This window comes from Mus caroli, unplaced genomic scaffold (assembly GCF_978045245.1).
Source record: "Mus caroli unplaced genomic scaffold, Mus_caroli_1 scaffold_21, whole genome shotgun sequence".
NCBI lineage: Eukaryota > Metazoa > Chordata > Mammalia > Rodentia > Muridae > Mus > Mus caroli.
Window position 1 is genome coordinate 15,398,052 of NW_028227276.1, and position 12,740 is coordinate 15,410,791.

A 12,740-nucleotide genomic window follows, 5' to 3' on the forward strand; every position below is an offset into this window, starting at 1 on the left:
TGTTTCTCTCTTTGTCTCCCTCTGTCTCTGTCTGTCTCTCTCTGTCTCTCTATGTCTCTCTATGTATGTCTCTTTCTGTCTCTCTCTGTCGCTCTCTGTCTTTCTCTGTCTCTCTTTCTCTCTCTTTGTCTCTTTTCTGTCTCTGTCTGTCTCTCTCTCTCTGTCTCTCTCTGTCTCTCTCTCTGTCTTTCTTTGTCTCTCTCTGTATTTCTATGTCTCTCTATGTCTCTCTCTCTGTATCTCTCTGTCTCTCTTTGTCTCTCTCTCTCTCTCTGTCTCTCTCTGTCTCTCTTCTCTCTCTCTCTGTGTCTCTCTCTGTGTCTCTCTCTGCTCTCTCTCTGTCTCCCTCTGTGTCTCTGTCTCTCTCTTTCTCTCTCTCTGTCTCTCTCTGTCTCTATTTATTTCTCTCTCTGTCTCTCTCTCTGTCTCTCCCTGTCTCTCTCTGTCTCTTTGTCTCTCTATGTCTCCCTCTGTCTCTTTCTGTCTCTCTCTGTCTCAATCTCTGTCTATCTCTGTTTCTCTATTTGTCTCTCTCTGTCTCTCTCTGTCTCTCTCTCTGTCTCTCTCTCTGTCTCTCGCTGTCTCTCTCTCTGTCACTCTCTGTCTCTCTCTATGTCTCTCTCTATCTCTATCTCTGTCTCTCTCGGTCTCACTCTGTCTCTCTCTGTCTCTCTCTGTGTCTCTCTGTCTCTCTCTCTCTCTGTCTCTGTGTCTCTGTCTCTCTCTTTCTCTCTCTCTGTCTCTCTCTGTCTCTATCTATGTCTCTCTCCTTCTCTCTCTCTGTCTCTCCCTGTCGCTCTCTGTCTCTCTGTCTCTCAATGTCTCTCTCTGTCTCTCTCTCTGTATCTCTCTGTCTAGCTCTGTCTCTCATGTGTCTCCCTGTGTCTCCCTCTCTATCTCTGTCTCTCTCTGTTTCTCTCTCTGTCTCTCTCTGTCTCTCCCTGTCTCTCTCTGTCTCTCTGTCTCTCAATGTCTCTCTCTGTCTCTCTCTGTATCTCTCTGTCTAGCTCTGTCTCTCTTTGTGTCTCCCTGTGTCTCCCTCTCTATCTCTGTCTCTCTCTCTTTCTCTCTCTGTTTCTCTCTCTGTCTCTCTCTGTCTCTCTCTGTCTCTCTCTCTCTGTCTCTCTCTCTGTCTCTCTCTTTCTCTCTTTGTCTCTCTCTGTCTCTCTCTCTCTCTGTCTCTCTTTCTGTGTCTCTCTCTGTTTCTCTCTGTCTGTCTCTGTGTGTCTGTCTCTCTCTGTCTCTCTCTCTGTCGCTCTCTGTCTCTCTCTATGTCTCTCTCTATCCCTATCTCTGTCTCTCTCATTTTCACTCTGTTCTCTCTGTCTCTCTCTGTGTCTCTCTCTGTCTTTCTCTCTGTCTCTCTCTCTGTGTCTCTCTCTGTCTCTGTCTCTGTCTGTCTCTGTGTCTCTGTCTCTCTCTTTCTCTCTCTCTGTCTCTCTCTGTCTCTATCTATGTCTCTCTCTGTCTCTCTCTCTGTCTCTCCCTTTCTCTCTCCGTCTCTCTGTCTCTCAATGACTCTCTCTGTCTCTCTCTCTGTATCTCTCTGTCTAGCTCTGTCTCTCTCTGTGTCTCCCTGTGTCTCCCTATTTATCTCTGTCTCTCTCGGTTTCTCTCTCTGTCTCTCTCTGTCTCTCTCTCTTTCGCTCTCTGTCTCTCTCTATGTCTCTCTCTATCCCTATCTCTGTCTCTCTCGGTCTCACATTGTCTCTCTCTGTCTCTCTCTGTGTCTCTCTCTGTCTCTCTCTCTGTCTCTCTCTCTGTGTCTCTCTCTGTTTCTCTCTGTCTGTCTCTGTGTCTCTGTCTCTCTCTTTCTCTCTCTCTGTCTCTCTCTGTCTCTATCTATGTCTCTCTCTGTCTCTCTCTCTGTCTCTCCCTGTCTCTCTCTGTCTCTCAATGTCTCTCTCTGTCTCTCTCTCTGTATCTCTCTGTCTAGCTCTGTCTCTTTCTGTGTCTCCCTGTGTCTCCCTCTCTATCTCTGTCTCTCTCTGTTTCTCTCTCTGTCTCTCTCTGTCTCTCTCTGTCTCTCTGTCTCTCTCTGTCTCTCTCTTTGTCTCTCTGTTTCTCTCTCTGTCTCTCTCTGTCTCTCTCTGTCTCTCTCTCTGTCTCTCTCTGTCTCTTTCTCTGTCTCTCTTTCTGTCTCACTCAGTCTATCTCACTCTGTCTCTATCTCTCTCTGTCTCTGTCTCTCTCTTTCTCTCTTTCTGTCTCTCTCACTCTCTATGTCTCTCTCTGTCTCTCTTTCTGTCTCTCTCTATCCCTATCTCCTTCTCTCTCTGTCTCTTTTTCTGTCTCTCTCACTCTCTCTCTGTCTAACTCTCTGTCTCTCTCTGTGTCTCTCTCTGTCTCTCTCTATCTTTCTCTGTCTCTGTCTCTCTCTCTCTCTATCTCTCTGTCTCTCTCTTTGTCTCTCTGTGTCTCTTTCTGTCTCTCTCTGTCTCTTTCTTTCTCTCTCTGTCTCTTTCTGTCTCTCTCTGTCTCAATTTCTGTCTCTCTCTGTTTCTCTCTTTGTCTCCCTCTGTCTCTGTCTGTCTCTCTCTGTCTCTCTATGTCTCTCTATGTATGTCTCTTTCTGTCTCTCTCTGTCGCTCTCTGTCTTTCTCTGTCTCTCTTTCTCTCTCTCTTTGTCTCTTTTCTGTCTCTGTCTGTCTCTCTCTCTCTGTCTCTCTCTGTCTCTCTCTCTGTCTTTCTTTGTCTCTCTCTGTATTTCTATGTCTCTCTATGTCTCTCTCTCTGTATCTCTCTGTCTCTCTCTGTCTCTCTCTGTCTCTCTCTGTCTCTCTCAGTCTCTCTCACTGTCTCTCTCTGTCTCTCTCTCTGTCGCTCTCTGTCTCTCTCTATGTCTCTCTCTATCCCTATCTCTGTCTCTCTCTGTCTCTCTCTGTCTCTCTCTCTCTCTCTCTCTGTGTCTCTCTCTGTGTCTCTCTCTGCTCTCTCTCTGTCTCCCTCTGTGTCTCTGTCTCTCTCTTTCTCTCTCTCTGACTCTCTCTGTCTCTATTTATTTCTCTCTCTGTCTCTCTCTCTGTCTCTCCCTGTCTCTCTCTGTCTCTTTGTCTCTCTATGTCTCCCTCTGTCTCTTTCTGTCTCTCTCTGTCTCAATCTCTGTCTATCTCTGTTTCTCTATTTGTCTCTCTCTGTCTCTCTCTGTCTCTCTCTATATCTCTCTCTGTCTCTCTTTGTCTCTCTCTGTAGGTCTCTTTCTGTCTCTCTCTGTCGCTCTCTGTCTTTCTCTGTCTCTCTCTGTCTCTCTCTCTTTGTCTCTTTTCTGTCTCTGTCTGTTTCTCTCTCTGTCTCTCTCTGTCTCTCTCTGTCTTTCTTTGTTTGTCTCTGTATTTCTATGTCTCTCTCTATCTTTCTGTCTCTCTTTGTCTCTCTCTGTCTCTCTCTGTCTCTCTCTCTGTCTCTCTCTCTGTCGCTCTCTGTCTCTCTCTATGTCTCTCTATATCCCCATATCTGTCTCTCTCGGTTTCACTCTGTCTCTCTCTGTGTCTCTCTCTGTCTTTCTCTCTGTCTCTCTCTCTGTGTCTCTCTCTGTCTCTGTCTCTGTCTGTCTCTGTGTCTCTGTCTCTCTCTTTCTCTCTCTCTGTCTCTCTCTGTCTCTATCTATGTCTCTCTCTGTCTCTCTCTCTGTCTCTCCCTGTCTCTCTCTGTCTCTCAATGTCTCTCTCTGTCTCTCTCTCTGTATCTCTCTGTCTAGCTCTGGCTCTCTCTGTGTCTCCCTGTGTCTCCCTCTCTATCTCTGTCTCTCTCTGTTTCTCTCTCTGTCTCTCTCTGTCTCTCTCTGTCTCTCTCTGTCTCTCTGTCTCTCTCTGTCTCTCTCTCTGTCTCTCTGTTTCTCTCTCTGTCTCACTCTGTCTCTCTCTGTCTCTCTCTCTGTCTCTCTCTGTCTCTATCTCTGTCTCTCTTTCTGTCTCACTCAGTCTATCTCACTCTGTCTCTATCTCTCTCTGTCTCTGTCTCTCTCTTTCTCTCTTTCTGTCTCTCTCACTCTCTATGTCTCTCTCTGTCTCTCTTTCTGTCTCTCTCTATCCCTATCTCTGTCTCTCTCTGTCTCTTTTTCTGTCTCTCTCACTCTCTCTCTGTCTTACTCTCTGTCTCTCTCTGTGTATCTCTCTGTCTCTCTCTATCTTTCTCTGTCTCTTTCTCTCTCTCTCTCTGTCTCTCTGTCTCTCTCTTTATCTCTCTGTGTCTCTTTCTGTCTCTCTCTGTCTCAGTCTGTTTCTCTCTGTCTCTCTCTCTCTTTCTTTGTTTCTCTCTGTATTTCTATGTCTCTCTATTTCTCTCTCTATCTTTCTGTCTCTCTTTGTCTCTCTTTGTATCTCTCTGTCTCTCTCTGTCTCTCTCTCTGTCTCTCGCTGTCTCTCTCTCTGTCGCTCTCTGTCTCTCTCTATGTCTCTCTCTATCCCTATCTCTGTCTCTCTCGGTCTCACTCTGTCTCTCTCTGTCTCTCTCTGTCTCTCTCTGTCTCTCTCTCTGTCTCTCTGTCTCTCTCTGTCTCTCTCTGTCTCTCTCTGTCTCTATCTCTGTCTCTCTTTCTGTCTCACTCAGTCTATCTCACTCTGTCTCTATCTCTCTCTGTCTCTGTCTCTCTCTTTCTCTCTTTCTGTCTCTCTCACTCTCTATGTCTCTCTCTGTCTCTCTTTCTGTCTCTCTCTATCCCTATCTCTGTCTCTCTCTGTCTCTTTTTCTGTCTCTCTCACTCTCTCTCTGTCTACTCTCTGTCTCTCTCTGTGTCTCTCTCTGTCTCTCTCTATCTTTCTCTGTCTCTTTCTCTCTCTCTCTCTTTCTCTCTGTCTCTCTCTTTGTCTCTCTGTGTCTCTTTCTGTCTCTCTCTGTCTCTGTCTCTTTCTCTCTGTCTCTCTCTCTCTTTCTTTGTTTCTCTCTGTATTTCTATGTCTCTCTATTTCTCTCTCTCTATCTTTCTGTCTCTCATTGTCTCTCTTTGTATCTCTCTGTCTCTCTCTGTCTCTCTCTCTGTCTCTCGCTGTCTCTCTCTCTGTCGCTCTCTGTCTCTCTCTATGTCTCTCTCTATCCCTATCTCTGTCTCTCTCGGTCTCACTCTGTCTCTCTCTGTCTCTCTCTGTGTCTCTCTCTGTCTCTCTCTCTGTGTCTCTCTCTGTCTCTCTCTCTGTCTGTCTCTGTGTCTCTGTGTCTCTCTTTCTCTCTCTCTGTCTCTCTCTGTCTCTATCTATGTCTCTCTCCTTCTCTCTCTCTGTCTCTCCCTGTCTCTCTCTGTCTCTCTGTCTCTCAATGTCTCTCTCTCTGTATCTCTCTGTCTAGCTCTGTCTCTCATGTGTCTCCCTGTGTCTCCCTCTCTATCTCTGTCTCTCTCTGTTTCTCTCTCTGTCTCTGTCTCTCTCTCTCTGTCTCTCTCTCTCTCTGTCTGTCTCTCTGTCTCTCTCTCTGTATCTCTCTATTTCTCTCTTTGTCTCTCTGCGTCTCTTTCTGTCTCTCTCTGTCTCTCTCTGTCTCTTTCTGTCTCTCTCTGTCTCTTTCTGTTTCCCTCTGTCTCAATTTCTGTCTCTCTCTATTTCTCTCTTTGTCTCTCTCTGTCTCTCTCTGTCTCTCTCTATGTCTCTCTCTGTCTCTCTATGTCTCTCTCTGTATGTCTCTTTCGTCTCTCTCTGTCGCTCTCTGTCTTTCTCTGTCTCTCTCTGTCTCTCTCTCTCTTTGTCTCTTTTCTGTCTCTGTCTGTCTCTCTCTCTGTCTCTCTCTGTCTCTCTCTCTGTCTTTCTTTGTCTCTCTCTGTATTTCTAGGTCTCTCTATGTCTCTCTCTGTATGTCTCTTTCTGTCTCTCTCTGTCGCTCTCTGTCTTTCTCTGTCTCTCTCTGTCTCTCTCTCTCTTTGTCTCTTTTCTGTCTCTGTCTCTCTCTCTGTCTCTCTCTGTCTCTCTCTCTGTCTTTCTTTGTCTCTCTCTGTATTTCTAGGTCTCTCTATGTCTCTCTCTCTGTATCTCTCTGTCTCTCTTTGTCTCTCTGTCTCTCTCTCTGTCTCTCTTTGTCTCTCTCTCTGTTGCTTTCTGTCTCTCTCAATGTCTCTCTCTATTCCTATCTCTGTCTCTCTGTCTCTCTCTGTCTCTCTCTGTCTCTCTGTGTCTCTCTCTGTGTCTCTCTTTGCTCTCTCTGTCTCTCTCTGTGTCTCTGTCTTCCTCTTTCTCTCTCTCTATCTCTCTCTGTCTCTATTTATGTCTCTCTCTGTCTCTCTCTCTGTCTCTCCCTGTCTCTCTCTGTCTCTTTGTCTCTCTATGTCTCTCTCTGTCTCTTTCTGTCTCTCTCTCTGTCTCTCTCTGTTTCCCTATTTGTCTCTCTCTGTCTCTCTCTGTCTCTCTCTATATCTCTCTCTGTCTCTCTTTGTCTCTCTCTTTAGGTCTCCTTCCATCTCTCTCTGTCGCTCTCTGTCTTTCTCTGTCTCTCTCAGTCTCTCTCTCTTTGTCTCTTTTCTGTCTCTGTCTGTTTCTCTCTCTGTCTCTCTCTGTCTTTCTTATTTTCTCTCTTTATTTCTATGTCTCTCTATTTCTCTCTCTATCTTTCTGTCTCTCTTTGTCTCTCTCTTTCTCTCTCTCTGTCTCTTTCTGTCTCGTTCTCTGTCGCTCTCTGTCTCTCTCTATGTCTCTCTCTATCCCTATCTCTGTCTCTCTCGGTCTCTCTTTCTCTCTCTGTCTCTCTCTGTGTCTCTCTCTGTCTCTCTGTCTCTCTCTCTGTATCTCTCTGTCTAGCTCTGTCTCTCTCTGTGTCTCCCTGTGTCTCCCTCTCTATCTCTTTCTCTCTCTGTCTCTCTCTGTTTCTCTCTCTGTCTCTCTCTGTCTCTCTCTGTCTCTCTCTGTCTCTCTCTGTATCTCTCTGTGTCTCTCTCTGTCTCTCTCTCTGTCTCTCTCTGTGTCTCTCGCTCTGTCTCTCTCTGTGTCTCTGTCTCTCTCTTTCTCTGTCTCTGTCTTTCTCTGTCTCTCCCTGTTTTTCTCTCTTTGTCTCTTTTCTGTCTCTGTCTGTCTCTGTCTCTCTCTGCCTCTCTCTCTGTCTTTCTTTGTCTCTATCTGTATTTTTATGTCTCTCTCTGTTTCTCTCTCTGTCTCTCTCTGTCTCTCTCTGTCTCTCTCTCTCTCTCTCGTCTCTCTGTCTCTCTCTCTGTCTCTCTCTCTGTCTCTCTGTTTCTCTCTCTGTCTCTCTCTGTCTCTCTCTCTGTCTCTCTCTGTCTCTATCTCTGTCTCTCTTTCTGTCTCACTCAGTCTATCTCACTCTGTCTCTATCTCTCTCTGTCTCTGTCTCTCTCTTTCTCTCTCTCTGTCTCTCTCTGTCTCTATCTATGTCTCTCTCTTTCTCTCTCTCTGTCTCTCTCTCTGTCTGTCCCTGTCTCTCTCTGTCTCTCTGTCTCTCTCTGTCTCTCTCAGTCTCTCTCTATGTCTCTCTCTATCTCTCTATGTCTCTCTCTGTAGGTCTCTTTCTGTCTCTCTCTCTCGCTCTCTGTCTTTCTCTGTCTCTCTCTGTCTCTCTCTCTTTGTCTCTTTTCTGTCTCTGTCTGTCTCTCTCTCTGTTTCTCTCTGTCTCACTCTGTCTTTCTTTGTCTCTCTCTGTTTTTCAAGGTCTCTCTATGTCTCTCTCTGTATCTCTCTGTCTCTCTTTGTCTCTCTGTCTCTCTCTCTGTCTCTCTTTGTCTCTCTCTCTGTTGCTTTCTGTCTCTCTCTATGTCTCTCTCTATTCCTATCTCTGTCTCTCTGTCTCTCTCTGTCTCTCTCTGTCTCTCTGTGTCTCTCTCTGTGTCTCTCTTTGCTCTCTCTGTCTCTCTCTGTGTCTCTGTCTTCCTCTTTCTCTCTCTCTATCTCTCTCTGTCTCTATTTATGTCTCTCTCTGTCTCTCTCTCTGTCTCTCCCTGTCTCTCTCTGTCTCTTTGTCTCTCTATGTCTCTCTCTGTCTCTTTCTGTCTCTCTCTCTGTCTCAATCTCTGTCTCTCTCTGTTTCTCTATTTGTCTCTCTCTGTCTCTCTCTGTCTCTCTCTATATCTCTCTCTGTCTCTCTTTGTCTCTCTCTTTAGGTCTCCTTCCGGCTCTCTCTGTCGCTCTCTGTCTTTCTCTATCTCTCTCCGTCTCTCTCTCTTTGTCTCTTTTCTGTCTCTGTCTGTTTCTCTCTCTGTCTCTCTCTGTCTTTCTTTGTTTCTCTCTTTATTTCTATGTCTCTCTATTTCTCTCTCTCTCTATCTTTCTGTCTCTCTTTGTCTCTCTCTTTCTCTCTCTCTTTCTCTTTCTGTCTCTCTCTCTGTCGCTCTCTGTCTCTCTCTATGTCTCTCTCTATCCCTATCTCTGTCTCTCTCGGTCTCTCTTTCTCTCTCTGTCTCTCTCTGTGTCTCTCTCTGTCTCTCTGTCTCTCTCTCTGTATCTCTCTGTCTAGCTCTGTCTCTCTCTGTGTCTCCCTGTGTCTCCCTCTCTATCTCTTTCTCTCTCTGTCTCTCTCTGTTTCTCTCTCTGTCTCTCTCTGTCTCTCTCTGTCTCTCTCTGTCTCTCTCTGTATCTCTCTGTGTCTCTCTCTGTCTCTCTCTCTGTCTCTCTCTGTGTCTCTCGCTCTGTCTCTCTCTGTGTCTCTGTCTCTCTCTTTCTCTGTCTCTGTCTTTCTCTGTCTCTCCCTGTTTTTCTCTCTTTGTCTCTTTTCTGTCTCTGTCTGTCTCTGTCTCTCTCTGCCTCTCTCTCTGTCTTTCTTTGTCTCTATCTGTATTTTTATGTCTCTCTCTGTTTCTCTCTCTGTCTCTCTCTGTCTCTCTCTGTCTCTCTCTCTCTCTCTCGTCTCTCTGTCTCTCTCTCTGTCTCTCTCTCTGTCTCTCTGTTTCTCTCTCTGTCTCTCTCTGTCTCTCTCTCTGTCTCTCTCTGTCTCTATCTCTGTCTCTCTTTCTGTCTCACTCAGTCTATCTCACTCTGTCTCTATCTCTCTCTGTCTCTGTCTCTCTCTTTCTCTCTCTCTGTCTCTCTCTGTCTCTATCTATGTCTCTCTCTTTCTCTCTCTCTGTCTCTCTCTCTGTCTGTCCCTGTCTCTCTCTGTCTCTCTGTCTCTCTCTGTCTCTCTCAGTCTCTCTCTATGTCTCTCTCTATCTCTCTATGTCTCTCTCTGTAGGTCTCTTTCTGTCTCTCTCTCTCGCTCTCTGTCTTTCTCTGTCTCTCTCTGTCTCTCTCTCTTTGTCTCTTTTCTGTCTCTGTCTGTCTCTCTCTCTGTTTCTCTCTGTCTCACTCTGTCTTTCTTTGTCTCTCTCTGTATTTCAAGGTCTCTCTATGTCTCTCTCTGTATCTCTCTGTCTCTCTTTGTCTCTCTGTCTCTCTCTCTGTCTCTCTTTGTCTCTCTCTCTGTTGCTTTCTGTCTCTCTCTATGTCTCTCTCTATTCCTATCTCTGTCTCTCTGTCTCTCTCTGTCTCTCTCTGTCTCTCTGTGTCTCTCTCTGTGTCTCTCTTTGCTCTCTCTGTCTCTCTCTGTGTCTCTGTCTTCCTCTTTCTCTCTCTCTATCTCTCTCTGTCTCTATTTATGTCTCTCTCTGTCTCTCTCTCTGTCTCTCCCTGTCTCTCTCTGTCTCTTTGTCTCTCTATGTCTCTCTCTGTCTCTTTCTGTCTCTCTCTCTGTCTCAATCTCTGTCTCTCTCTGTTTCTCTATTTGTCTCTCTCTGTCTCTCTCTGTCTCTCTCTATATCTCTCTCTGTCTCTCTTTGTCTCTCTCTTTAGGTCTCCTTCCGGCTCTCTCTGTCGCTCTCTGTCTTTCTCTATCTCTCTCCGTCTCTCTCTCTTTGTCTCTTTTCTGTCTCTGTCTGTTTCTCTCTCTGTCTCTCTCTGTCTTTCTTTGTTTCTCTCTTTATTTCTATGTCTCTCTATTTCTCTCTCTCTCTATCTTTCTGTCTCTCTTTGTCTCTCTCTTTCTCTCTCTCTTTCTCTTTCTGTCTCTCTCTCTGTCGCTCTCTGTCTCTCTCTATGTCTCTCTCTATCCCTATCTCTGTCTCTCTCGGTCTCTCTTTCTCTCTCTGTCTCTCTCTGTGTCTCTCTCTGTCTCTCTGTCTCTCTATGTCTCTCTCTGTCTCTCTCTCTGTATCTCTCTGTCTAGCTCTGTCTCTCTCTGTGTCTCCCTGTGTCTCCCTCTCTATCTCTTTCTCTCTCTGTCTCTCTCTGTTTCTCTCTCTGTCTCTCTCTGTCTCTCTCTGTAGCTCTCTGTGTCTCTCTCTGTCTCTCTCTCTGTCTCTTTCTGTGTCTCTCGCTCTGTCTCTCTCTGTGTCTCTGTCTCTCTCTTTCTCTGTCTCTGTCTTTCTCTATCTCTCCCTGTCTTTCTCTCTTTGTCTCTTTTAAGTCTCTGTCTGTCTCTGTCTCTCTCTGGCTCTCTCTCTGTCTTTCTTTGTCTCTATCTGTATTTCTATGTCTCTCTATGTCTCTCTCTCTGTATCTCTCTGTCTCTCTATGTCTCTCTCTGTCTCTCTCTGTCTCTCTCTGTCTCTCTCTCTGTCTCTCTCTCAGTCGCTCTCTGTCTCTCTCTATGTCTCTCTCTATCCCTATCTCTGTCTCTCTGTGTCTCTCTCTCTGTGTCTCTCTCTGTCTCTCTCTGTCTCTCTCTATGTCTCTCTCTGTCTCTCTCTCTGTCTCTCTCTGTGTCTCTGTCTATCTCTTTCTCTCTCTCTGTCTCTCTCTGTCTCTATCTATGTCTCTCTCTTTCTCTCTCTCTGTCTCTCTCTCTGTCTGTCCCTGTCTCTCTCTGTCTCTCTGTCTCTCTTTGTCTCTCTCTGTCTCTCTCAGTCTCTCTCTATGTCTCTCTCTATCTCTCTATGTCTCTCTCTGTAGGTCTCTTTCTGTCTCTCTCTCTCGCTCTCTTCTTTCTCTGTCTCTCTCTGTCTCTCTCTCTTTGTCTCTTTTCTGTCTCTGTCTGTCTCTCTCTCTGTTTCTCTCTGTCTGTCTCTGTCTTTCTTTGTCTCTCTCTGTATTTCTATGTCTCTCTATGTCTCTCTCTCTGTATCTCTCTGTCTCGCTTTGTTTCTCTTTGTCTTTCTCTGTCTCTCTCTGTCTCTCTCTCTGTCTCTCTCTGTCTCTCTCTATCGCTCTCTGTCTCTCTCTATGTCTCTCTCTATCCCTATCTCTGTCTCTCTCGGTTTCACTCTGTCTCTCTCTGTCTCTCTCTGTGTCTCTCTCTGTCTCTCTCTCTCTGTTTCTCTCTCTGTGTCTCTCTCTGTCTCTCACTCTGTCTGTCTCTGTGACTCTGTCTCTCTCTTTCTCTCTCTCTGTCTCTCTCTGTCTCTCTCTTTCTCTCTCTCTGTCTCTCTCTGTCTCTATTTATTTCTCTCTCTGTCTCTCTCTCTCTGTCTCTCCCTGTCTCTCTCTGTCTCTTTGTCTCTCTATGTCTCTCTCTGTCTCTTTCTGTCTCTCTCTGTCTCAATCTCTGTCTATCTCTGTTTCTCTCTTTGTCTCTCTCTGTCTCTCTCTGTCTCTCTCTATATCTCTCTCTGTCTCTCTTTCTCTCTCTCTGTAGGTCTCTTTCTGTCTCTCTCTGTCGCTCTCTGTCTTTCTCTGTCTCTCTCTGTCTCTCTCTTTGTCTCTCTGTGTCTCTTTCTGTCTCTCTCTGTCTCTCTCTGTCTCTTTCTGTCTCTCTCTGTCTCTTTCTGTCTCTCTGTCTCAATTTCTGTCTCTCTCTGTTTCTCTCTTTGTCTCTCTCTGTCTCTCTCTGTCTCTCTCTATGTCTCTCTCTGTCTCTCTATGTCTCTCTCCGTATGTCTCTTTCTGTCTCTCTGTGTCGCTCTCTGTCTTTCTCTGTCTCTCTCTGTCTCTCTCTCTTTGTCTCTTCTGTCTCTTTATGTCTCTCTCTCTGTCTCTCTCTGTCTCTCTCTCTGTCTTTTTTGTCTCTCTCTCCTTATTTCTATGTCTCTCTATGTCTCTCTCTCTGTATGTCTCTGTCTCTTTTTGTCTCTCTCTGTCTCTCTCTGTCTCTCTCGGTCTCTCTATCTGTCTCTCTCTGTCTCCCTCTCTGCCGCTCTCTGTCTCTCTCTATTTCTCTCTCTATCCCTATCTCTGTCTCTCTCTGTCTCTCTCTCTCTCTATCTGTGTCTCTCTCTGTGTCTCTCTGTCTCTCTCTGTGTCTCTGACTCTCTCTTTCTCTCTCTCTGTCTTTCTCTGTCTCTATTTATGTCTCTCTCTGTCTCTCTCTCTGTCTCTCCCTGTCTCTCTCTGTCTCTTTGTCTCTCTATGTCTCTCTCTGTCTCTTTCTGTCTCTCTCTGTCTCAATCACTGTCTCTCTCTTTTTCTATTTGTCTCTCTCTGTCCCTCTCTATATCTCTCTCTATCTCTCTTTGTCTCTCTCTTTAGGTCTCTTTCTGTCTCTATGTGTCGCTCTCTGTCTTTCTCTGTCTCTCTCTCTTTGTCTCTTTCCTTCTCTGTCTGTTTCTCTCTCTGTCTCTCTCTGTCTCTCTCTGTCTTTCTTTGTTTCTCTCTGTATTTCTATGTCTCTCTATTTCTATCTCTCTCTATCTTTCTGTCTCTTTGTCTCTCTTTGTCTCTCTCTGTCTCTCTCTGTCTCTCTCTCTGTCTCTCTCTGTCTCTCTCTCTGTCGCTCTCTGTCTCTCTCTATGTCTCTCTCTATCCCTATCTCTGTCTCTCTCGGTTTCACTCTGTCTCTCTCTGTCTCTCTCTGTGTCTCTCTCTGTCTTTCTCTCTGTCTCTCTCTCTGTGTCTCTCTCTGTCTCTGTCTCTGTCTGTCTCTGTGTCTCTGTCTCTCTCTTTCTCTCTCTCTGTCTCTCTCTGTCTCTA